The 27,217-nt window shown below is 36.4% G+C and overlaps 1 pseudogene; it reads left to right on the top strand.

Annotated features, from left to right (window-relative positions):
* Positions 1-17,209, top strand: part of LOC149152568 (uncharacterized) — a 33,080-nt pseudogene extending 15,871 nt beyond the window's left edge.
* Positions 17,210-27,217: the final 10,008 nt, after the last annotated feature.

Here is a 27,217-nt window from a genome sequence, read left to right as displayed (position 1 = left end):
AAATGAGCATGGTGTTTCGAAGAAGGAGGCATCGGAGGAATTATGACCATCGGATGTGGCCTTTGTTACCAGAGGTCCTGGTTTCTCTTCTTCTAATAAATCATACATGGCCTCCATGTCCAGGTTCCTGTGTCTTTCCTGCATGCAGTGTTAGAGAACAGAGGGATCATTTCTGATTTTTCAGAAGCGGCTGCCTTTTCGCTCTTTGCCATTTCTCCCAACAACTCTTGCTGTGGATTGTTGCTGAAAATGGAGTGAAGTAGAAGCTATCAGATAGACACAATTAAAAATGAACATAAGAATGAATGATACATATGACTTTGGAAAGGTGACAAGAAATGAGTTTTTATTAAACACAAGTGAGAGGATATCATATCACGTCGAACAAATTTTCAAACGTAAATGCCATTAACCCGTACTAAATTCCCATTAATGGTTCCTTATCCCTATCTTTATTGCTCATTAATGTATTTCATCGTAAGTCACGAAACAAAGTTATTAGGGTGGCGATATTTTTAACTGCGAAAATGCCGATTTTTCTATTTGCGATGCAATATCGCAGATCACATTATCACATTTCGGGTGTGCGCTTTATTTTCCATTCCTTTGGTTTTTGCGAAATGTGATATGCAGGGCATTCTTTATTAGTTTTCAAAGCATAACTAATAGGATTTTCTTTGTAAATTCTTTTTTCGTTGCACAGCGGAATTGAGTGTTTTTTATAACATAGTTGGCGATCGGGTCCGGGCTTCCATCGCATTTCACAATATCATAGGGTTGATAAGGTGTTAGATCTTTCTTCAGGGTTTCCAATGCGATTCGATAATGGTGAACGTGTCATCACAGTATCGCATATTGCATGGTTAAAGATACTCTGAGAGGGTGTGCTCTTTGCAAGTGGCGATATGCGATGCGGGTGTTACTTTAATAAGAAATGTTTTAGGGCTTAGTTCAAATGAAAAGTCTAATAGTTTCAAGGTTGAGCGTGGTAATCCATTTTGATCGTTTTTTCATGAGTTTTGGTTGTTAACAGGGCTTTTGACATGCTTGATCATGAGATATGCGAAAAGGCAAGCATTTGCTAGCTTTTCAAAGGGTTTCATCTTGATATCTTGCTTTATTCCAAAAATAACAAAAAATGCCTAAATGTTAACTTTACTTTTTTGGAAGGAATTTTTAAGGGTCCCCATTTATTAATATAATATTAACTATTATGTTAACAAATGGGGGGTTGTTGAATAGCACAACAAGTTAGTACAAACTTGGAGGTGACAATGCTGTATACACAAATAGATGTAATCGGTCCACTCTTTGTCACTGATGAGATGGGGTGATAGACCACTAGAGTTTCTCAAACTAGCCTTCTATTGATTAGAAGAAGTCTGGTTGCCAATTTTGAGAGGAGAATTTTACCCTAATTGAGAGAATCAAAATGCTACTTACTGCAGTAATGAAAGATTAAAAGAAATGCCTACAAAACACATAACTCATCTAGCTTTCTATTAATATAACTTGCTTGCAAAAGAACTTTAATTTAATATATGTGAGGTCTTAACTAGCCTAAGCACGAAGTTTGATTTAAACAAGCACTTAACTGTTGTGTGCATTAATAAATTTAAAGACCTTTTTTCTTTTTTATCTTTTTGTAAAAATGTAAATGCTAATCCTTCTTAGTTGCATGGCTGAGGAGATAGGTGTGGAGGGAGATAATTGCTATGGTTTAGATGGATTGGGAGGAAATAAGGGGTCTACTCCTAGATTTAGTGATGTTTTTTTCACAATTCGGGCTAAAAACAAGCCACTACAGGTTTTCCTATAGGATGTCTACAGGATGTACTAGTTCACCTAAAGGATCCCCTATTTTCCTACAGGAACAAGCCGAAAGCATAGGGAGTGGTTTGAAAGGTGGGATGGAGCTTGGAGAAGGTTATTAAGGAGGAAATACGGGAAGGGAGTGGTAGGAACTCACTCAGAACTCAAACCAAAACTTTACGATGGTTGGATTTTCTGTATAAGCATGGCAAGTTTTCCTTGTAAAACGATAATTTGAATTGAGAACTTAATAGATTTTGGAGATCATGGGTGGATATGGCTTGGCTGAGGCTAACGATATGAGGTCTTCCTGAAATGTAGAAACTCCTATAACATATACATCATTGTTGGAATTTATCCATAAATTCATCTCAAATCAAGAGGGTTTACTAAAGCAAAAGAAAACAAAATTTTCATCATTTATTTTCCAAGTTCATGAATGGGAATGCTTGAAACCATTATGAAAGAAACATGAAATTTAATGCAAGACCCAAGATATCAGAAATGTTAATTGCAACCTATCTTCTAAAACTGAAAGATGATGACCTAATTAGCAGAAAAACCCCAAATTTCATAAGAAACCAAATTTCTGTCTTTTTTTGGGCTGAATGAGAATTGTTCCTCAAGCCATGGTCCCTGGAAGGGAGGAATGAGGTAAGATCCACTTGTTGTCAGCCTTTTTTTAATATTATCTTATCTCTATAATGCTACTGTTAGAGCTATTCAAAAATGGAAGCAAACTAATCAAATCTACCAATACTTGCAAATTAACAACACCAAAATCAATCTAACAACTAACTATGATATACCTAAGCACGCATATACAGTAAGAGGAACCTATGCTGCTAGGGTTGGGCCCTAGCCCAAGATCTTCAGCCCTCTGAGTCAACTCTGTGTTGGATCAAGGGAATGGTGCTCATTTTCATTAACATATCAAAAATACATAAAAGTGTTTCATCACAATCCTTCAACTCGAAAAATTCTTAGCTATCTTGCACAAAAAATCCAAATCATAATGAGTCTCTAGGCCTCTTTATTTATATAACTGAAGTTGCCAACAACTTCCTTAAGTCTAGGGAGGCTTGGCTCCTAATATTGAGATCAACTGGTTCTTAATTGTCATTGGCTTCACTGCCAATGATCCTCATGAATTGGTTGCTTGCAACTCCGAGCTGGTGTGATTTGATTGAGGGATATTGGAGTGAGTAAGGAGTTAAGGAGGGATATTATATCTCCTATAATCTCTCCTTCTTGTCTCATTCAAGTTCCTGCAACCTAATTAGTCACAATTTTCTCCCAAAACCTGCAATCAATGCACATTATACCACTAGACATGACATCTTACTTTTACTCATCTCATTAAGCAAAACATAATTAAAACATGTAAAGAATTATGAGAAGAGTTGATTTTAGTAAGATGGAGGTGCATTAAGTTCCATATTATTTACCCATTGATGAGCTTCATCAGCTAAAGGATGGTATAATTCAACCTAGTTAAAGTTCCTTTTTGATCTAGTAGTATTGGTGCACAAGAAGGATGGATCATGGGACATGTGTCCAGATTATAGGGAGCTCAACAAGCTCACTATTAAAGATAAATTTCCCATTCCTATCATTGATGAATTATTAAATAAATTACATGGAGTAATTTACTTCACCAATTTGGATCTTCGTTTAGGATATCATCAAATTAGAACGAAGACTGAGGACATTTCAGAAACAACATTTAGAACTCATGAGGGGCATTATGAATTTTTGGTGATGCCTTTTGGCCTCACCAATGCACCTTCTACATTTCAAGGTTTGATGAATTCCATTTTCAAACCCTACCTTAGAAAATTTGTTTTAGTATTTTTTGTTGATATACTGATCTACAACAAGTCTAGGAAGGGTCATGTTCAACATGTTAACAGGGTGCTCAAAATATTGGAGGAGAAACAATCATATGAAAAAACCTCCGAATTTTTCTTTGGAGTACAAGAGGTGAAATATCTGGGTCATATTGTATCTCATGAGGGTGCTAAGGTAGACCCTAACAAAATTAAATCCATTAAGGAATGGAAAATCACCACAACCATAAAACATCTATGAGAATTTGTCACGTTGACAGGGTATTATAACAAATTTGTTAAGAATTATGGGAGAATAACAACACTTCTAACAACATTACCGAAGAAAGATGCATTTTATTTGATTCCAGAAGCAACTAAGGCCTTTGAACATCTTAAAGAGGCAATGTGAAAAGCACTGGTCTTAGGTACACCAAACTTTACAAAAATCTTTATTGTGGAACGTGATGCATTGGGAAATGGAATTGGTGTTGTTTTAATGGAAGAAGGAAGACCCATTTCTTTTGAAAATCGTCCAATCAAAGGAAAGTATTTACACAAACCTATTTATGAGAAGGAAATGTTGGTAATACTACATGCACTAAAGTTATGAATTTGAAATCATCTACAAAAAATGGAAGAAAAATGTTGTTGCAGATACACTCTCAAGAAAGGATGATGATGTGGAAGCATTGCTTTGTGACATTTCTATTATCCAACCAGATTGGATAACTGAAGCAAGGGGTGAATGGAATAATGAAAAATAAGTGTGGGTGCTCATTCAAAAGGTGCATCAAGATCCTAATACATCTGATACATTTAGTTGGAAAAACGATTCATTATGGTACACAGATCGGTTATATCATTGTAACAATTCCCAAATCAAACAAAATATTCTTTTGAAATTGCACACCTCTCCCTTAAGAGGGCACTCAATATTTTTAAAAACTTACCATAGGGTCAAGAAGGAATTTTTTTGGGATGACCTTAAATATGATATTCAAAATTTTGTGGCGAAATTTTTGGTTTTCCAACAAAATAAAGTTGATACAATTAAGACCTCGGGTTTGTTACAAACTTTATCCATTCCAAGTCAATGTTGGGAGGAGGTTTCAATGGATTTTATCACAGGTTTACCCAAGTCCAAAGGAAAGAGTGTCATCATGGTGGTAGTTGATATACTTACCAAGTATGCACACATTTGTGCATTATCTCATCCATTTAAAGCCAATACAATTGTTACTGAATTTATGGAAACAATTCAAAATCTACATGGAAACCCAAATATTATTGTAAGCGATAAAGATCCCATTTTCACTGAAATTTTTTGGATGAAATTATTTTCTTACCTGGCTACTCATCTTAAGATATTGGTTATAAATTTGCAACCTCAATGGATCATTTCTAGCCTTTATTTCTGTGAATGTTCTTTTGATTCTAGAGGCCTGCTTTCTTGGTGGCCTTGTGGATGAAACTTCCACACTATGTTTCCTTTCTAACTCTTGCCTGTGTGAGTTGGTTGATGTGTCTATCATTGGGGAGGTCTGTGGGATGGTTGCCCTCTCACCTCTTAGGCTTTCTATTGTTTCTTCAATGATTTCCTGTTCAGATAGAGGATTCAGTCTTTGCCTTTTTGCACCTAGCTGTTCTGCAGGTCCACTGATGGGTGTGGCCTCTTCTCTATCTCTTTTCTTGCCCTTTTCCTCATTTAGAGGAGTCTGTAATGCTGGTATCTCTGGTGCTTTATTTTGTACTGGAGGAATTTTCTCCTGTTGATCAGTCATTTCTTGCTGCTCTGTACCTGCTATTTCCTTGCCCTTTGAAGAGCCTGAAACTGGTGTGTTGGTTTCTTGTATAGGTTGTTGTGAAGTTCCAGCAGAAAATGTACCCACTCCAGTTTGCTGAGGTAGCTTGAAAGATACCTGTCCAAAAGAGTCCAGGTCAAGGGTCTTTTCTAAATCTTTCATAGCTTATTCCATTTTTTCTTGCCGAGTAAGTTCTTCTACTAATGTACCTTCTACCCACTCATCCTGATTAGCATATTGTTCTACTTCAGGGATCCTATGATGTGTGTAAGATGATAGCCGGTTTTTTATTTTTCTGTCACTTATAAAACCATTTGGGTCATATGGTACCCACCAGAAGCTTTTCTTCAATTTAAGGTCTTCTCCTAATATCTTATCAGCATCTTCCCATGCTTCCCTCTTGTTAATGATAAAAGGGCCTAACTGATTTCTTATTCTTAGCTGAGCCCTTTTCTTTACATTGCAAAAGTGAGTTAAATCTGCATTGATAAGTTGCCTAAAATATTCCAATGAAAATAGTCTCATGGACACATATTTGGGCAGCTTATAAGGGCACAGTTCACAGTTATATATCCTGATTTTAGTGTGGTCCTAGTAGAAGTCCCAGTCACCTATCCTGTAGTTTTTGGAGAGCTGTAAAATCTTCTTTATGTCACTAGAGAGCATAGGAGGAGGAGCTCCTATCAATAAACTGGAGGCTAGATGTATAAACAAGTCAATGAACTCACAGTAAGTATAAGGGGATTCAACAATTATGTGGAAGATAGAGGTCCAAAAGATCACAGACCTCCTTTCTCCTTTAGAATCCAATTTCTTGATGGGAAATATAAAAATGTCTGGGTGATAATACAACATTAGATGGTATATGAAAGTTGTGTATTTAAACACTAATTCTCTTTCTAAATTCATAAATTGAGCATGTATTTTGTCAGCAATGAAAGAGGCATAGTCATACTTAATAGTAGGGGGTTGTCCTGGAGTAAAGGTGGATAACAGAACCAGGACAGTCTCATCCACATATTCACTGGATCTAAATCCCAAGATCACTGATATCATGTCAAGCATAATTCTTCCAGTCTCGTTGAACGAGACATATAAATAAGGAGGTGGGCCTTGAGGCTGGCAATTTGGTCTCATGAATAACTTAGCAATCCGGGCTATTTTTGCAGTGGACAATTGGGAGCCTTGATCAAGCAAAAATCCCATGGAAAGAGGAGAAAGAGGCTGAACTGGAAGGAAGTGCAACATTTCATTGATAGACTCAGCAATTATGTAAAAGAGAATAGTTTGTGATGGGGTCATAACTGCTTTACTGACAGGGTCATAATTGGCATAGCAGTGGCGAATAATATCTGGGAACACATTGACTGAGGGAAGGTAATACCTGGGTAGATTGGATTCCCATATTCCATAGATATCAAAGTTGTTCAAATGACTATTTCTGATTAGGAAAAAAGTATGAACATGATTTTGGCAATCGATCGGGTCTTTTATTTGGAAATATCTGTCGGCCAAGGGTAAATGATGTTGGTCTGTATGAGGTGCATTAAGGGGCCCTACATTGAGGGCCACAGGGGCTTCCATTGTTCAATTCTTTATGTTTTTAACTGAAGGTGAAGTTTGTGTGGGAAAAACAGGTAAAGAGCAGTTTCTGGATGTCTTGGTATGGGAATTATGGACTGATTCAGCTTGAATTTGGCTCTTATAGGTGCAATTTACAGAGGAAAACCAAAAATACAGGTTCGGGAGGTGAGAGGAGGTAAATACCTATATTCTGGAGCCGAACGAGTGTAATTGGCAGGTTGACTGACGAGTTGAGGAGCAGGATGCTGGACTTTGCTTGGCCGGGGTGACGGACTGGAGCTTCAGCAGTTGCTTGGACGTAATTTGCATGCAACAATCTCGTGAAAACAACGAGTAAAATGGGCGAAAATGACAATTTTACAAGTTTTTTTAACAAAAATTGGCTTCGCAGGGCTTTTGGCGCTTTTCGATTAGATGATGTCATCAGGACGTGACGTTTTGTCGTGACACGGGGTACGGATGTTGATGTGGAGGTGACGTGGCAATGAAGTCAGCAGGCGGGGTCAGCGGGAGGGTGGTAAGTGGTATTGGCCCACACCACTTATGTGCTAAGGTGGTTTCGGGTGGAGGGGCTGCGAGCATGGCAGGAGGGCGCTGTGTGTCCCAGGTACGATGGTAATACCACCAGCTCCCCGGGTGGTAAACATCGGCAACAGAGGGCCTCGCGATATGATCGTGAGCCATCCGATCAGTGGGCCCAGATCCAACGGTTGGCGGTATGTCGGAGATGGGTCAGGGCTATGGCGCGGGACCCATATATTTAAATAAGTATTTTTAACCATATCGGGGTGGCTTTGATTGGTTGTCGGGGGGATTAAACTGTTAATTAACCAGATGTTAATTAACTTTTGAATATTTGTGCGGTGGAGGTTTTTAATGCATTCTAGATGAACCATTAAACCCTCATTTATATAGTGCTACGGTTATAGATTAACCAGGGGCAGGATATTAATTTTTTTGGGGTTTTTCATATGTTTACATAATACGAGGGGGGAGAAATATAGGGATTTATATAATAGTGTTAACGGTCAAAATGAATCTATGAAGGGTAAGCGCCAAGTTATAAAGTCCAACAACTTAGGCTTAGGAGAGAATAGAGGTTTTACACAAGAAATGTGGTTTCTTTGCCTAAAGCAAGAATGTTATTTTACTCAGGCTTTTTCATGAAATGAGGTGATTTAAGAGGATTGAGCAGATCTCAATATCCTTGGGGGGAGGTTAGTAAGTGATTTTGGGAAAAGTGTGAAGGGAAGTTAGACACACATCACTTGATTTGTAACCAAATAATTGCCATGATACTTCTGATATCAACAAAGTGAACATATTTGAGAGACAAAATTAATCATAAGCCTGTTTTTGCAACACCAAAACTGCCTACCCAGCATATTATATCTAACATTTTTCTTCTTCGTCCATGGGTGCACTTGGATTAGCAAACCCTTACAAATTTTCTTTTTCTTTTCATGGGAATCCTATCTAAGTCTGCCCTTATTTATTCCAAGGGCTCAGATTTAACAGTTGAGCTCCTTTGTTTCTCTACCTAACTATTTATTTGCCAAGATTGAACATTTTGGACAGATTTTATTCTCTATTTCTAAAACAAGAAATTCAAACATGAACTGGCCAAGATTACGCTGTTTGGCCATCCATCAACTGTGGCAAGAGTCAACCAACTGAACACAATGAGATTCTTTGCAAAAATAGAATAGTAGTGGCATTTTGGACTAGCACACTTTCCTGGTCTTCTTTATTTGGGAATCATTTCTTTTCTTTTTTGACCATTTCATTCTTTTTGCGCTTTGATCTTTCTTTTAGGGCATACCTTCTTTTCATTTTTTAATTTTTTGATCTTTTCAAAATATGGAAACCTTTGCAGCAGGGAAAGGATGAACATATTTGGGATTTTAACCAGTCAATCATGAAATATGACACCTATTGGTATAGGAGCATAACAATATGTAAATGTATCCTCCCTAAACAATCTGGCTACAGGTAGGATATCTACTTCATCTTCTCTAGAAATTTAGGGGCATTCTTGTTGTAGACTTTTTTATGAATAGGCAACATAACTTCTTGACAAATTTTGTAAAAATGTGGGTGAAACTGAGACTCCCACATACTCTTATGATATATATGGATAGGAAGCGGGTCTTGGACAGTCCACTTCCATCCCATGATATGAAATTTGGAACCAAAACATATAGTGTCCATTACATAAACACTCATGAAAAATGGAGGGTAAACCCTTGAAGAGATACTCCTCTTTATCCTATACTCCATTATGGCTTTCGCCAAATTATCAAACAAAATTTGGGCCCAATTCATTATTGTTGCATTTAAGACTGCATCTATTAATGGTAGCCATTCTGGGGAAAATTTAGTACTATCGAGCTTGTCGAACATTCTACATAACATGGCTACTGCAAAAATATGAGGGGGGGAGATAGATGTTGTAGAATACATACCCGTATTACCCTTTTTTATCTTGCCTTCATTTTCAGTCCAGGTCCACGTGACATCTGCTGGGTCTTCATTCTCCTTAGCAAATTTCTCGAGGAACTATTTATTGTAGAGATTTTGTCACTCTGGTAGATTGTACATAAGCTGCAGACTGTCTAGTGAAAAAGATCCCATAACCTCCTTCCTGCTATTCTTGAATTCTCTGTCTGAGACATCCACCTGATCGATTATCCACTTAACCATATCTGTATATGGAATTATCTTTGGCCTTGTGGCTATGTGGTGCAAAAATGAGCATGGTGTTTCGAAAAAGGAGGCATCGGAGGAATTATGACCATCTGATGTGGCCTTTGTTACCAGAGGTCCTGGTTTCTCTTCTTCTAATAAATCATACATGGCCTCCATGTCCAGGTTCCTGTGTCTTTCCTACATGTAGTGTTAGAGAACAGAGGGATCATTTTTTATTTTTCAGAAGCAACTGCCTTTTCGCTCTTTGCCATTTCTCCCAACAACTCTTGCTGTGGATTTTTCCTGAAAATGGAGTGAAGTAGAAGCTATCAGATAGACACAATTAAAAATGAACATAAGAATGAATGATACATATGACTTTGGAAAGGTGACAAGAAATGAGTTTTTATTAAACACAAGTGAGAGGATATCATATCACGTCGAACAACTTTTCAAACGTAAATGCCATTAACCCGTACTAAATTCCCATTAATGGTTCCTTATCCCTATCTTTATTGCTCATTAATGTATTTCATCGTAAGTCGGGAAACAAATTTATTAGGGTGGCGATATTTTTAACTGCGAAAATGACGATTTTTCTATTTGCGATGCAATATCGCAGATCACATTATCACATTTCGGGTGTGCGCTTTATTTTCCATTCCTTTGGTTTTTGCGAAATGTGATATGCGGGGCATTCTTTATTAGTTTTCAAAGCATAACTGATAGGATTTTCTTTGTAAATTCTTTTTTCGTTGCACAACGGACTTGAGTTTTTTTTATAACATAGTTGGCCATCGGGTCCGGGCTTCCATCGCATTTCACAATATCACAGGGTTGATAAGGTGTTAGATCTTTCTTCAGGGTTTCCAATGAGATTCGATAATGGTGAACGTGTCATCATAGTATCGCATATCGCATGGTTAAAGATACTCTGAGAGGGTGTGCTCTTTGCAAGTGGCGATATGCGATGCGGGTGTTACTTTAATAAGAAATTTTTTAGGGCTTAGTTCAAATGAAAAGTCTAATAGTTTCAAGGTTGAGCGTGGTAATCCATTTTGATCGTTTTTTCATGAGTTTTGGTTGTTAACAGGGCTTTTGACATGCTTGATCATGAGATATGCGAAAAGGCAAGCATTTGCTAGCTTTTCAAAGGGTTTCATCTTGATATCTTGCTTTATTCCAAAAATAACAAAAAATGCCTAAATGTTAACTTTATTTTTTTGGAAGGAATTTTTAAGGGTACCCATTTATTAATATAATATTAACTATTATGTTAACAAATGGGGGGTTGTTGAATAGCACAACAAGTTAGTACAAACTTGGAGGTGACAATGCTGTATACACAAATAGATGTAATCGGTCCACTCTTTGTCACTGATGAGATGGGGTGATAGACCACTAGAGTTTCTCAAACTAGCCTTCTATTGATTAGAATAAGTCTGGTTGCCAATTTAGAGAGGAGAATTTTACCCTAATTGAGAGAATCGAACTGCTACTTACTGCAGTAATGAAAGATTAAAAGAAATGCCTACAAAACACATAACTCATCTAGCTTTCTGTTAATATACCTTGCTTGCAAAAGAACTTTAATTTAATATATGTGAGGTCTTAACTAGCCTAAGCACAAAGTTTGATTTAAACAAGCACTTAACTGTTGTGTGCATTAATAAATTTAAAGACCTTTTTTCTTTTTTATCTTTTTGTAAAAATGTAAATGCTAATCCTTCTTAGTTGCATGGCTGAGGAGATAGGTGTGGAGGGAGATAAGTGCTATGGTTTAGATGGATTGGGAGGAAATAAGGGGTCTACTCCTAGATTTAGTGATGTTTTTTTCACAATTCGGGCTAAAAACAAGCCACTACAGGTTTTCCTATAGGATGTCTACAGGATGTACTAGTTCACCTACAGGATCCCCTATTTTCTACAGGAACAAGCCGAAAGCATAGGGAGTGGTTTGAAAGGTGGGATGGAGCTTGGAGAAGGTGATTAAGGAGGAAATAAGGGAAGGGAGTGGTAGGAACTCACTCAGAACTCAAACCAAAACTTTACGATGGTTGGATTTTCTGAATAAGCATGGCAAGTTTTCCTTGTAAAACGATAATTCGAATTGAGAACTTAATAGATTTTGGAGATCATGGGTGGATATGGTTTGGCTGAGGGTAACGATATGAGGTCCTCCTGAAATGTAGAAACTCCTATAACATATACATCATTGTTGGAATTTATCCATAAATTCATCTCAAATCAAGAGGGTTTACTAAAGTAAAAGAAAACAAAATTTTCATCATTTATTTTCCAAGTTCATGAATGGGAATGCTTGAAACCATTATGAAAGAAACATGAAATTTAATGCAAGACCCAAGATATTAGAAAGGTTAATTGCAACCTATCTTCTAAAACTGAAAGATGATGACCTAATTAGCAGAAAAACCCCAAATTTCATAAGAAACCAAATTTCTGTCTTTTTTTGGGCTGAATGAGAATTGTTCCTCAAGCCATGGTCCCTGGAAGGGAGGAATGAGGTAAGATCCACTTGTTGTTAGCCTTTTTTTAATATTCTCTTATCTCTATAATGCTACTGTTAGAGCTATTCAAAAATGGAAGCAAACTAATCAAATCTACCAATACTTGCAAATTAACAACACCAAAATCAATCTAACAACTAACTATGATATACCTAAGCATGCATATACAGTAAGAGGAACCTATGTTGCTAGGGTTGGGCCCTAGCCCAAGATCTTCAGCCCTCTGAGTCAACTCTGTGTTGGATCAACGGAATGGTGCTCATTTTCATTAACATATCAAAAATACATAAAAGTGTTTCATCACAATCCTTCAACTCGAAAAATTCTTAGCTATCTTTCACAAAAAATCCAAATCATAATGAGTCTCTAGGCCTCTTTATTTATATAACTGAAGTTGCCAACAACTTCCTTAAGTCTAGGGAGGCTTGGCTCCTAATATTGAGATCAACTGGTTCTTAATTGTCATTGGCTTCACTGCCAATGATCCTCATGAATTGGTTGCTTGCAACTCCGAGCTGGTGTGATTTGATTGATTGATATTGGAGTGAGTAAGGAGTTAAGGAGGGATATTATATCTCCTATAATCTCTCCTTCTTGTCTCATTCAAGTTCCTGCAACCTAATTAGCCACAATTTTCTCCCAAAACCTGCAATCAATGCACATTATACCACTAGACATGACATCTTACTTTTACTCATCTCATTAAGCAAAACATAATTAAAACATGTAAAGAATTATGAGAAGAGTTGATTTTAGTAATATGGAGGTGCATTAAGTTCCATATTATTTACCCATTGATGAGCTTCATCAGCTAAAGGATGGTATAATTCAACCTAGTTAAAGTTCCTTTTTGATCTAGTAGTATTGGTGCACAAGAAGGATGGATCATGGGACATGTATCCATATTATAGGGAGCTCAACAAGCTCACTATTAAAGATAAATTTCCCATTCCTATCATTGATGAATTATTAAATGAATTACATGGAGTAATTTACTTCACCAATTTGGATCTTCGTTTAGGATATCATCAAATTAGAACGAAGACTGAGGAAATTTCAGAAACAACATTTAGAACTCATGAGGGGCATTATGAATTTTTGGTGATGTATTTTGGCCTCACCAATGCACCTTCTACATTTCAAGGTTTGATGAATTCCATTTTCAAACCCTACCTTAGAAAATTTGTTTTAGTATTTTTTGTTGATATACTGATCTACAACAAGTCTAGGAAGGGTCATGTTCAACATGTTAACAAGGTGCTCAAAATATTGGAGGAGAAACAATTATATGAAAAAACCTCCGAATTTTTCTTTGGAGTACAAGAGGTGAAATATCTGGGTCATATTGTATCTCATGAGGGTGCTAAGGTAGACCCTAACAAAATTAAATCCATTAAGGAATGGAAAATCCCCACAACCATAAAACATCTATGAGAATTTGTCACGTTGACAGGGTATTATAACAAATTTGTTAAGAATTATGGGAGAATAACAACATTACCGAAGAAAGATATATTTTATTTGATTCCAGAAGCAACTAAGGCCTTTGAACATCTTAAAGAGGCAATGTGTCAAGCACTGGTCTTAGGTACACCAAACTTTACAAAAATCTTTATTGTGGAACATGATGCATCGGGAAATGGAATTGGTGTTGTTTTAATGGAAGAAGGAAGACCCATTTCTTTTGAAAATCGTCCAATCAAAGGAAAGTATTTACACAAACCTATTTATGAGAAGGAAATGTTGGTAATACTACATGCACTAAAGTTATGAATTTGAAATCATCTACAAAAAATGGAAGAAAAATGTTGTTGCAGATACACTCTCAAGAAAGGATGATGATGTGGAAGCATTGCTTTGTGACATTTCTATTATCCAACCAGATTGGATAACTGAAGCAAGGGGTGAATGGAATAATGAAAAATAAGTGTGGGTGCTCATTCAAAAGGTGCATCAAGATCCTAATACATCTGATACATTTAGTTGGAAAAACGATTCATTATGGTACACAGATCGGTTATATCATTGTAACAATTCCCAAATCAAACAAAATATTCTTTTGAAATTGCACACCTCTTCCTTAAGAGGGCACTCAATATTTTTAAAAACTTACCATAGGGTCAAGAAGGAATTTTTTTGGGATGACCTTAAATATGATATTCAAAATTTTGTGGCGAAATTTTTGTTTTTCCAACAAAATAAAGTTGAGACAATTAAGACCTCGGGTTTGTTACAAACTTTATCCATTCCAAGTCAATGTTGGGAGGAGGTTTCAATGGATTTTATCACAGGTTTACCCAAGTCCAAAGGAAAGAGCGTCATCATGGTGGTAGTTGATATACTTACCAAGTATGCACACATTTGTGCATTATCTCATCCATTTAAAGCCAATACAATTGTTACTGAATTTATGGAAACAATTCAAAACCTACATGGAAACCCAAATTTTATTGTAAGCGATAAAGATCCCATTTTCACTGAAATTTTTTGGATGAAATTATTTTCTTGCCTGGCTACTCAATTAGTTCATAGCTCATCTTATCATCCTCAATCTGATGGGAAAACTAAGATAGTGAGCAAATGTTTGGAAGGATATATTCATTGAAATGTATCAAATAAGAAAACACAATGGGTGAAGTGGTTACCTCTGGCCGAATGGTGGTATAACACTTCCTTCCACACTACAACAAAAACGACCCATTTATGGCGCTTTATGGAAATCATCCACCATCCATCACATCATCTTTAAGAGAAAATTCTAAGGTTCAAGCAGTGGAATATCACATAGAGCATCAACAAAAAGTTATCCAACTCTTAAAGGATAACCTCAATTTGGCGCATAATCGAATGAAACAATAGGCATATCAGCATTGCAACGAAATAAGTTTTGATGTAGACGATTGAATATTTTTACGGCTACAACTATACAAACAAATGTATCTCAAGAGAGCTAAGAAGGATAACAAAATTATCACAAAACAATATGGTCCTTACAAGGTGTTGTAAAATATTGCTACTATGTTATACAAATTGGAGCTTCTGCATCTTCCCGAGTGCACCTAATTTTCCATGTTTCATGATTAAAGAAGGTTATAGGTGACAAGCTTCCAGTTCAAACAATATTTCCAGATCTTGATGAATAAGGAAAAATAATATTGGAACTTGAAGCAGTCATGGAAACAAGAACTTGACACCTATGAAATCGACCAATTTCATAGTATCTCATCAAGTGGAAGAACTTAACAGCTAAACATTCCACATGGGAGGATAGGAATTTTATACAGAAGCATCCAGAGCTATGCAAGTGTTGAGGACAACATTTTTTGAAGGAGAGGGACATGTTAGGTCCCTACAATACTAGTGCAACCCCTTCTTGTTATTTTTAGTGTAGCCCCATTATTGTTATTGTTGTGCCCATGTAGTCCCATATTGTTATTACTATGCCCCATAGAAGCCCACTATTGTTATTTTTGTGCCCTTACATTATTATTGTTATGTAGGCTATGATTATATTGTGACCCCTTAGGCTCTTATATATATAAAGGATGTTTTTTAATTTGAATCATCCAAGAATTTTTCATTTATGTAATGTAAAGAAGGTTCCCCCCTCGAATAGGATAATTTCTAGGTCGTTGATCTATCTATTTGTGAGTTGGTTGCATAACAACATGAGATGATAATGGTGACGATGATAGTGATCATGGTGAAGAATGAATGGAAAACCTTCTTATTTATAACAAAGTATTGGGCTAGATTAGAAATTGGAAAATAATAAAATATTATTGACCAAATCAAGATCTAACTGTTAGGAATACTTTATTATATTTTTTGGAGAGGGAAAAGATATTCAAAATGGTCAAATATCTTTATTTAGAAAATTGTTGAAGTAATTAACAAATAAAATGATTTATTAATCACTTTTCAAGGATTAAGAAAAGTGTGAATTTGAAATAATTATAAAACAATGGTTTAGAAATTATTCCAAAAATATGATTAAGGAATAATAAATAAATAGTGATTTATTTAATTATTCCAAGGTGATTTAGTCAAATGTGTTAAGAAATAATTATCAAATAATGATTTAATAATTATTTCTAGAGAAAATTAAATAAATAATGATTTATTCAATTATTCTCATGGTCTTTTTTTTTTTTAAATTTTAAACAAAAACAATTTAATAAAAATGGTTTACTAAATTATTTCCACTGGGGAAAGTGATTTTACTATGGTAAAATTAATCCTACATGGTGTATTGTGATTCACCTAGTTAGGAATTGGTAGGTGATCATTTTTTGGGTGATAACAAATATGTTAGATCCTTTGGTGAAGCAACTCTTGTAGGTCCTCGCAAGGCGCCCTCGGTGGAAAACAAGTTGCCTTTCACATTGGAAGAGAATTGTAATGGCTTAACATTGTGGGCAAGTTCCTTTATATACATGTTTTTTTTTTTCTTCTCTCATTTTATTATGTGGTAGGAATTACTTGATCTATAATATATGAAGTTTCGAACAAAGTTATATTTTTCAAAAAATTAATGCCTGTGGAGGAGATTATGATGATTGATGTTGAACCTGGATGGAAAAAGGAATAAAAATCACATTCCCAGAAAAAGGAAATGGGCAGCCAAATGTTGTTACTGTCAATATTGTATTTGCGATTGACGAGAAGCCTCATAATGTTTACAAGAGGGAAGGTAATGACCTGGAAGTTAAAAAAGAGTATCCCTTGTGGAAGCCTTCATAGGTTGTATGACGAGCTTCACTACTTTGGATGAGATAAATGTAAGCATTCTAATTATTGGGGTGTAAATATGGGGACTGAAAAGGTAGTTCCCACTGAAGGAATGTTTATTGGCAAAGAGCATGGACAAAAAGGAAACCTTCGAATCAAAGTTGACATAAAGTTCCCAACTAGGCTAATTGATGAGAAAAAAAATATTTTAAAGAGGCATCGTGGAGGCTAAAAAATGTGTTGCTTCATCATTTTAATGTTTAGTGCATCTGTTAATTTTTCACTAATCTAAAGAATATTGAAAATAGTTGTGACTAAGAGAGAAAGAATGATAGTAATCAAATTCTAGGTTTGACAAAATTATACCATAAGAGTGCCAATGGTCTGGACTTTACTATTGTGTTGGGACCTGAATTGTACTATCTTGGATGCTTTGAATGTAGAACTATGATTGGTTACACAATGCATTAGCTTCAAAGTTGAGTTAGTCTTATATTATACATTCCTACAAATAAATATTTATATTAAACTACTACCTTTTGTTGTGGTATGACAATGCATATTGCTACATTTTGCAGATGCAGAAGTGATATTCATTAAGTATTGTCCTTTATTTAAATTGAACATTTTCAAGGCACAAACTAAAAAAGGGTAAGTTATTAATAAAAGAGAAGTATTTTTATTGCTTCTCTTTTGTTCAATTCTTTCTTTATAAATTTATTTAAAATATAGATTAAATGGTCTAACATATAAAAATATTATCATTTTTAAGTGGATATTAATACAATTTTCAAGCTATATATCAAATAAAGTTGCTTACTTAAAGTTTGCATTAAAATATTTAATTATATAAGATATATCATTTTTTCATTGGTGTTGTTATTATTAATGGCATTGCTCACCCAATTTTACTTTTTGAGCTCTTTCAATAACCAATTTTGATGTTGATATGATTAGTGGTTTTATCATATCATTTCAACTAAACAAACTAAAAACTACTTGCACAAAATTCATCTATGCAAAAAAGTAGTGACATGCCACCATGTAGCTCTTGTTTATTTTATACATTATTATTTGGTTATAAAGATTAAATATTAATAAAAAGAATATTAATTATAATTATTTAAAATTACATTTTAATGTTAATTTTTTCTTTTTAATAATATTGATGTTTACATTTTATAAAAATTAATAATATTAATATTAATTAAAAATAATATATATATATATATATATATATATATATATCTTGTTTTTATAAAAATTAATAATGTTTTTTTTGTAAGTTAATTTGTATTACCTCAAAATAATAACTTACATGATTCCATGCATCACATATAAGTGAAATACAAGACAATACATTAATTACATTCCTAGTCATTAATCATAGATTTTTCCTTTTTTCTTGCAGATGTTAATCAATTTTGAGGAGTTATCAAGAACAAGTGTAGATGAGACAATGAAAACATTTCTTTGAGATAGTTCCATTGTTGGAGGTTTTTCCATATTTTTTGTTTCCTTATCACTATTTGAGTGATCAAATTCTTTGATATGTTTGGGCCCACTCATTAACTAAACCAAAATTATGGTTGAGTCTCATTGATTTTATGTTGAAGGATGGGATTCCTCTGCTGAGGGATGAGATGGCTTTACATGTGGCTGAGATAAGTTTGAAGGAGTCAATTTAGCAGTATGTGTCTTGTGTTGTTGTGTGTTGTCCTCATTATGAGCCAAATTATCCTTGGATCCTTTTTTTCACTTTGTTTCTTTCCATCTACAACTATTTTTCGTAGCATTTGGGTGGGGACAGGGCCCTTGCAAAAAAGGGTAGGAATTCTCAATATGATCAGGCTATTGACAAGTCCTACTGCGAAAAACAATGTTTTCATAGTCCACTAACTGTGAATAAACCCTATCCATCCACTTGAGAAGGATTTCATCTTGGAAACCCTTTACTAAGGTACACTTTGACGAATATGCAAAACAATGTGACGATTCCTTTCACAAGCCTTTATTGTCTATTTTAATGAAGTGACATAGTAAGTTTCCCACATCGGCTAAGATATCTAGTTGTGTCAAATGAATGGGTAGGTTAAGAAACCTTACATAGACTAGAGTTTCGAGAGCCATCATGGAAAGAGGATTAAAATAATGAAACCATGGTTGAAATGAGAGACCAAAATGGCCCCAAAACCAGGGTCCATGATCAAGAACCTTCTATCAGTCCTTTAAATTTTTGAAGAGCACTATAAAGAATCATTTTGGACAAAAATACAACATTGTATTATGAGACCAATTGTGATGCACCCATTCCTAAAGAGCAGTAGCCAATCGCCAAAATCCATGCAAATGAAAAATAATCGCTTATCATTCATAATATATAGAAATGAAGTTGGTTGCAAGATTATCCACTTCAAGGGATAGAATGCATGCTGTATGATCCAGTGACAAATGATGGTCTTGAGAGACCTTTTGGGTTTAGAGGCGAAAGTCGTGCTTTAGTGTATCTTTAAAGGATTTGGGTTAGGAGGTTGAGGACGCACCCTAGCATTTGGCTCCAACTCTTAATATTGATACTAAATAAATAGGGGCATCACTAATTATGTCATACTCTCTAAGGGATTTCAGATCTTGAAGGTTCCTACCTTCATATAGGAGCGAAATATTTCTAGATGGGATTCTCATCCGATCTTGAATTTTGGTTACGAGTGAAGAGATGAGATCTATGACTTTGAAATAAAAACAAAAGGAACCTTCTGAGGTTGGTCTCACAAAGACTATAAAATTCACCAAATCTAGGGTAATAATGTCATCTTGGATGCAGGAAAGATCCTGCAGAAAAAATATTTTCCTTTTTTTTCTAGATCTTGAGGTAGGTCGAGTTTATTCAAATATTCCTTTGAAAGCAAACTAACACCATTTGAAATTCCAAATCATGCCAGCACCCACTCACAGCCTAGGGAAAAAGAGGGTTTTGTAACCACATTATTCGTTGAATTAGGGTTTAGATAGACAATAAACCCTCCTGGCCTGAGAGCCCTTAGGATATATAACCGTTGCTACTTGTGAAAACCAAATACCAAAAAAACTACAAACAAATATGAGGGTTTCAAGTTGAATTTCCCCTCAAACTGATTTTCCTTTAAAAAAACTATCTTTTACAAAAAAATGGCTCTCCCATGTACCGTAGAAACCCTCACAAGTGAAATTTCAAAACCAAACCTAACTCCCACCCTGAGTACTCCAAAGTCTAAAATTAGCAATCCAATATATGATATTGACTCCTCTAATTCAAGAATTAGCACTCTTGAATATGTCAAACTCCATTGGAATTGAAACTTCCAGTGGCAGGGTTGGAGCTCGAGCTGAGAATGACACTGAAGCATACTCGAAAATTCAAGCCACCAGTAGTATCACCCTCGACTGTAAGGCTTACTCCATGGATGTTGTCTTTAAGGGTTTTGTAGGTTTTATCAATGGAAAAACAAACCTCACTTACTTCCTCATCCAATTTATATACAAATTAAAAATATTAATATTAATTTTTTTTTGTTTTTTTGCTTATACATTTAAATATGGTAGGAGTAAAAACACATTTTTTTATCATGTATGTTTTTGTTTTTTTGTTAAGAAAAATTTTAAAATATTTTTTAAAATTGAGAAAACAATACATATGATTAATGCTTTTGGTTTTGTTCTTCCCATCGTTCTAATTTTATATAATAATTTTAAAGGTGGTAAAGTGATCAATTATAAGATGTTGATCATTAAAACGATTTAATGTTTTGTTTATTAAGAGAAGTAACTTCACTAAAATGGGCTTAGTTATGTTACTCTCATCACTAGCAAGTGAATTTTGATCTTCGTATTTAAAGTAATAACAATTTTATGTTTACTTTTTTTTAGACGGGGTGCAGGGCTAAAATTTCCAAGTTTAAAAATCTCAGCTTGGTATCTTTCATTGTTTTTGACTTTTCCAATGACAAGATTCTTATTTTCAAACTCATATATTTTTAAGATAATCTCATTACAGTTTTCTTTTTTTCGGTCAAAATAATTTCATTATATTTTCATGAGTAAAATCATGAGTACAAAAATAGGTTGCATGACCACATTAGCTTCATTAAAAATAGAGGGAAGAGCTAGGGGTGCTAGAAATAACAGTAGATGCAACCTGATAGATATTATTTCCGATAGGATTACTAGCCTTAAATTACAAAAGATAACAAAAAAGACCAAGAACTCGAGATAAACATGTCACAAAGGGTGGTGAGGTGGAAGATCAGGAGGGCCTACATGGAAGTCAGCCCGCTCATGCATATGGAACTAAATGTTTTCTACACGGGCCTCCAAATCATGCAAGCGATCATTGAGGCACCGTTGATTGTGACATATACTCTCAAGAAACTCCAGGGTGGTTGAAGGGAAAGTACCCCTAGAGTCCTTTGGGCTGAGACTCTACCAGACTGAAAATTGCTTATACAAAGAAACACATACACACAGCCATCTTTTTTACTTTTAAGCAAATTCTAATGTTTAGGGTACATACCTAAGGTCCTACGTTCGAGAAGACCGTTAGGGTGCAAACCCTTCTTGGAGTTCCCTTCTTCTTTCTCTGACCTGCAAGACAAATCAAATCAAAGAACACAACAGTACATGTATAGAAGTTTATGTATAAATCATCTTTATGCTATAAAGTTAGTTATAAAAAATCTTTAAGTAACTACTTTCATAAGAATTCAACACAAGAATCTTATAAGCATAAAGAAAGATTATTCGGGAACAAAGACGTGTTTCTTTATATATAAAGGCAAATAAAGTACATATATCGGAAAGATATCACCTGAACACCTTCAGCAGGCTCCAAGCAAGCTTCCTCCCGGATTCGTTCCAGCCTCTAGCCTCCAACAAGAGCTCCTTCCAAGTCTTACTCAATGATGATGTCAAGGATGAATGATCACCAATACACATGGAAACAAGGGTTTCCTATGCAAAATGGGGGAAGTGCAGAATGCACCAAGGACTTCAGACCTGGTCTAAGGGAAAAATCTCAGCATAATAATCTTGCTCTCCTTTCTCTCTCCCCTTGGCCTTCCCTTTGATGTCTTTTTATACCCTCTCCAAAGTAGTTTTTTAGTTAGGAGTTGGTTGGGAACAGTTGGGCCACGGGCACTAACAGGTGATCCAGCAGGTAAACCCGCGATCACCGCCCGAAAAAGAGGAAATTATATTTTTTTAAGTGTTTTAATAGATACACGCGGTTGGGTATGACATACCCGCGTGTACACGCGTTTAACACAGGGCAAAGTCGCGTATAGGGAATAAAACACTGTTTTTTAAATTTTTGGACCAGGTCTGGAAGGAGGGGTTGCCCTAGGCCATAAGTGCAGCATCACAAACCATAAGAGTGAGATTTGGAGCTATAACACAGGGTCTCATTGAGGCATAATTGGGTATTATTAAAATAGGTCACCAATTCATTTCGATCCTCATACCAGTGGTCTCTCATAATGTACAGATTGGTCTAGATGGCTCTCAACTGAACTGTAATGGTTTCCAATGAGTCTGGGGCCTCCACTCTACCTGGCAACTGTTCTTGAGGTGAGGCAACCACTTCCTCCTATTCGCTGCTATCTGTATTCTCTTTGGCCGACCTCGAGCCACTGTGTTACTGCCTAACATGACACTGCTTCCCTCCCCCACCACATGGTCAACCACATTACCAAGGCATGACTGGACACGCCCTTATACCACCACCCAAAATAACCGGAGAAGGAACTACCTCCCAGGAGGAGACAACCAATTGCACTCGCCAAAGCCCCCACAAACAATACCACACACTACCTGCTTTTTCCTTACGGCATTGTTCAAGCCTAGCTCCCAAACACGGCGAAACAAAAACCACACCGTGGGATTTTCTTGCCAACCCTACACCACTATCAACCCATAGGTGAAACAAGGGAGGGAAGATTGCAATTTTCTACCTAGAAAAATCCAACCACCCACCTATTAACTCACTCAAATCTTCAACACTCTCAACCCCGAAACAACCAAACAGGGAATAAAACACTACCTTATGACCAAAATTAAACCCTCCTTTGTTGAATTTTCCGGAGAGCCTCAGCATAAAAAAGAGCCACCCCAACCCCTGACCTACAAAGAAGGAGCTATTTGTAAGAAGAAAAAGTAACCACCAAAAAATCCATTCTATCTTCAAGACTATGGGCATCGTCGAATTCCAATCCTCCACCAACAACTGCACTAGAGAGAAGGACCTTAGGAAAACATAAACCAGGAATTGGAGATGACTAGGTTCCCACTAGATAATAATTGACACCATGAAGGTCCATCTACCCCACGACCCTAGCAAGCGCGCTTGGTCGTTACCACTATCGTTCGGCACCCTAAACACATAGTTCATCGCCTAGTAAACAACAACCTTTATGCTATTGCCCGCTACATTGTCTGGAAACTCATCGCTAAATGGCATTGGGAAGGGATCATGCACACATGGATTGTTCAGACTTTAGTAATCAAAACAGACTCTGATATCCATTGCATATTCCTTTTTCTGTATAACTATTGGACTAATCCATTCTGCTTCATCCATTGGGAATATAATTCTAGCTTCTAGCAGTTTTTCAATCTCCCTCTTGACCTTTTCTTTCAGTCTTGGGTTTAGCTTATATGGCCTGTTCTTTACTGGACGACATCCGGTTTCAGCACAGTCTTCATCTCTCTTATGTCCCCTTTCATCCATTTTATCTTAGCTACCAAAGTTGGGAATAAGTCTTTGTATTCTTGCAATAGGGCAAAGATCTCCCATGTTGTTTGTTCATCTCAGTAATCTCTGATGGATTCCATCTTGGGTTTATCATCTGATCCAATATTATGCTTTCTCAATTTTATCGGGCGCAGGTGTGCTACTTCTCTTTCGGGACTTTCTTGAACATCCCTTTCCCCTTATGTTTCCTCAAAGGTCAAGTGTCTTAATCCTTCTAAATCATCTTCATATGGTTCTGCATCTACTTTGTCACAAGACATATATTCTAGATAACCTACTTCATAAAAATGTTGTAGAAACTTCTCATCAACACAACCTTACCATAACTGTCCTGGGGTGAATAGGATCCTTTGATGGCATATGAGGTTTCAACCATGCGTCAATCAACATATTTGAACGAGAATCTATTATTGAACTAGCTATCCATGACATCCAAATATGTTTTTGTTTATGAACTTCCTCTTGTATGTACTATGCCTACAGAATTATGCCTAGAGTGTGCAAAAATACATGCACCCAAAGTTCTTTCGGAAGCCTTTCTCTTTCCAAATTTTCTATGTAGTCCTCTAGATTCTTCTTAGGATCTACATTGCCTCTATACTTCACTGTATTCTATGGCCGGTATTCTTCTTGACTAAACCTCTCTCTCATTGCTTGCTTTATGGTTCCCCATTCACGCAACGTGTTGCGGTGCGTTCTCCACCACCTTGTCGGGGTGGCGTGTAACGTGATATCTAGTCATAGAACCTTGTGATTTTGTCTTATGTCTCTGTCTACTTTGTTTAAAAGAAAAATTTATTGATTCAATACCATGGAATTTGGGATAGTTGGTTACCTTTGCCCCTATCTAGTTTATCCTGCATATCTTTAGACATCGTCTGGTATCAAGTTCGTATCCCCCTTACTTCCATTCATTCCACGTGGCTTGTAAACCAGCTTATGAGCTTCGAATACTCCTCCAGCTGACAGATTCTCCTACTATAGGATTTATATAATCCTCCCTCTTTCTTTTCGTTAGTTTGTACAGTTAGTCTAGCATTCCTGGCTCATCTTTGTCATCCACAAGTTCTGTGAACTTTGATCCTTGATAGGGGTCCAAGGGTTGTATCACCTGCACCCCTTCTACTTCAAAGAGAATTATTTTTTTCTTCAGGTCAATGAAAACATAGTTTTCATATGCCCAGTTGATACCAAGGAGTGTTGGGTATGGGTCCTTGTCACCCCTTATATCAATTACTTCGAATTCAGTATATGTTTTTACTCCCGCCACATCCACCTCTATATTTTCTAACCTTCTATTGACAGTGTTGGACCCACCAACATGTCAAGGGGATCTCCCTGATAAGAAGTCTCAATTAGACCTCAGACCGTTTGGTGTAGGAGTCTGAACAGTGGGTCGTAAGGTAATGCCTTGATAGCGATGTTGCACAGAGGCAAGTAAGATAAATCTGTCAGTAGCAAGGGTGTGATCGATGCAAAGAGTCAAGGAATGAGTATGAGAGGTTATAACACTTCAAAGGGAGAGGAAGGTGAACGTGAGTTCCAGGTTGAAAGGGATCAGTCCCAACTCAGCTAGTAACACACAACACAAAGGACATGCACAACTTCTGGCAGAATAGTCAACACGGATGCGACAGTCACATCATAAAAGGTAAGATAACATGAACAACACGCACGAATCAGTCCGAGACGAGTGTGAAGGTTGATATAACAACGCTCAGAGAAAGGTCTGTTTGATGTCTAGCAGAGCAATCGACATGGACGGTGAAATCATTAACAACATATGCAACACATTAACAACAAGATTCATATAATTGCATACAAATCAGATCATATACAAGTACGTAAGTTAAACAACATATATCATTAAGGAAACCAGAGCAATCCAACTATAATAAAAACATATGCATGAAAATGTGTTGGTTTTCATTGTATAAAGAAGTGTAAGTCACAATCATAAAATACACCATGTAAACTTGCTAACCCCATCAGTGGAACATTACAGCCACATCTGACTACACCTCCAAAGAGATGTACTAGCTCCGTGCAGTGGAGAAGCCAAGGTGCGTTACAATACTATCCAACCCTTCTTCAAGATAGTCTTAGTAGAGGCTTGGCAGACTAAAAGCCTATACAACGAGTTATGAGGGAATATTTATAGAAAAGGGTGGGGTGACCCTTGACATTCCCCTTTGTGACCATTCAACTACCCTCATGACTCTTCACCTACTCTATGACTCTTACATTCACTCTTGTGATTTGGCTTACACTTGACATGACTCAACATTACAATGCACATGTACCCATGTGAACAATGGCTTGAACAAGCCAAACTAGACACCACTCTGACTTAGACAACTATATAAGTCTAGCTACTCAACATCCTCATGCTGATCAACAATAACATATTGGTGCCAAGATTGGTAGTCTTTGATAGTGTCCGTGTGTTACGCTGTGACATCCGTTTGCAACTTGAACCTTACCTCCTTGGCATTTGGGTACATTGCTTGGGATCCTTTATCGAACTCATCTGAAAGAATGCACATCATTGTCCTCAATGTGACTGAACCAACAACATAATTGCGCATGATGTCTTCACTGATATGCAAGTACGGACCGGTGGTGATGCACATCAACTCGTCGAAGTACGAGTCAAGCTCTTGTTGGACTTGCTTCTTGGTCTTCACTTGGGTGAGAGTCCCAAGTGATGGAATCTCATATGTGTGCACAACAACTTCCATGCTCTTGAATACTCGTGCATGGGAAGCCTATATGCTAGTGATAATTGGGGTAGGTCCTCATAGTTCTGGATCTAACTTTGGATATGTGCTTGCAGCTCAACCACGTTGGTCTTCATCATCTTGGGAAAATTAAGAAAGGCTCCTTTATACTTCATCGTCCATGCTCGCATGCTATAAATGACAACATGTATGTTATTCAAGATATGAGATCTTCTCACACATGGATGCTACCATCCGTGAAGATGAACAACTGATTGATGCATGGTACCAAACTTGGTGTACAATCCTCGCATAACCATGTTGAAGGACAACACTTCCTCCAGTATTTCATTCTTCAGTTTAGATCTGGTGGACATTGTTACCAAGTCTCCCCCCTTCTTGGCCACTTGTAGTTCCTTTGCCATTCGCATGAGGAAGTGAACACTAGAGCTAGTGGCTTCGGTATACTGATATGAAAATGAGATCTTAAATCAATATAAAGGTATTACAGACTCATGTGCAAGAATTCTTATATTACTTAGTGCAACGAATCAAAAATATTGCAAATAATATAGACAATGAGCAGTTAGCAAACATAACAGTTACACACATCAACACAACAAATAATCAAGGAGTTCACCAGACTTCCTCGCTACATCTCTTGGTCCAACTTTCAGTGTCAACCTCTATATTATGTATTCAAGAGCAGATTATTACAAGTGTGAGCTCAAAACTG

The sequence above is a fragment of the Pinus tabuliformis genome, chromosome 9, assembly GCF_031772625.1.
Source record: "Pinus tabuliformis cultivar Carrire ecotype Pingquan chromosome 9, CPIR1, whole genome shotgun sequence".
Classification (NCBI taxonomy): Eukaryota; Viridiplantae; Streptophyta; class Pinopsida; order Pinales; family Pinaceae; genus Pinus; species Pinus tabuliformis.
The sequence above is the reverse complement of the archived record's forward strand: the minus strand, read 5'-3'. Positions and strand labels throughout refer to the sequence as shown.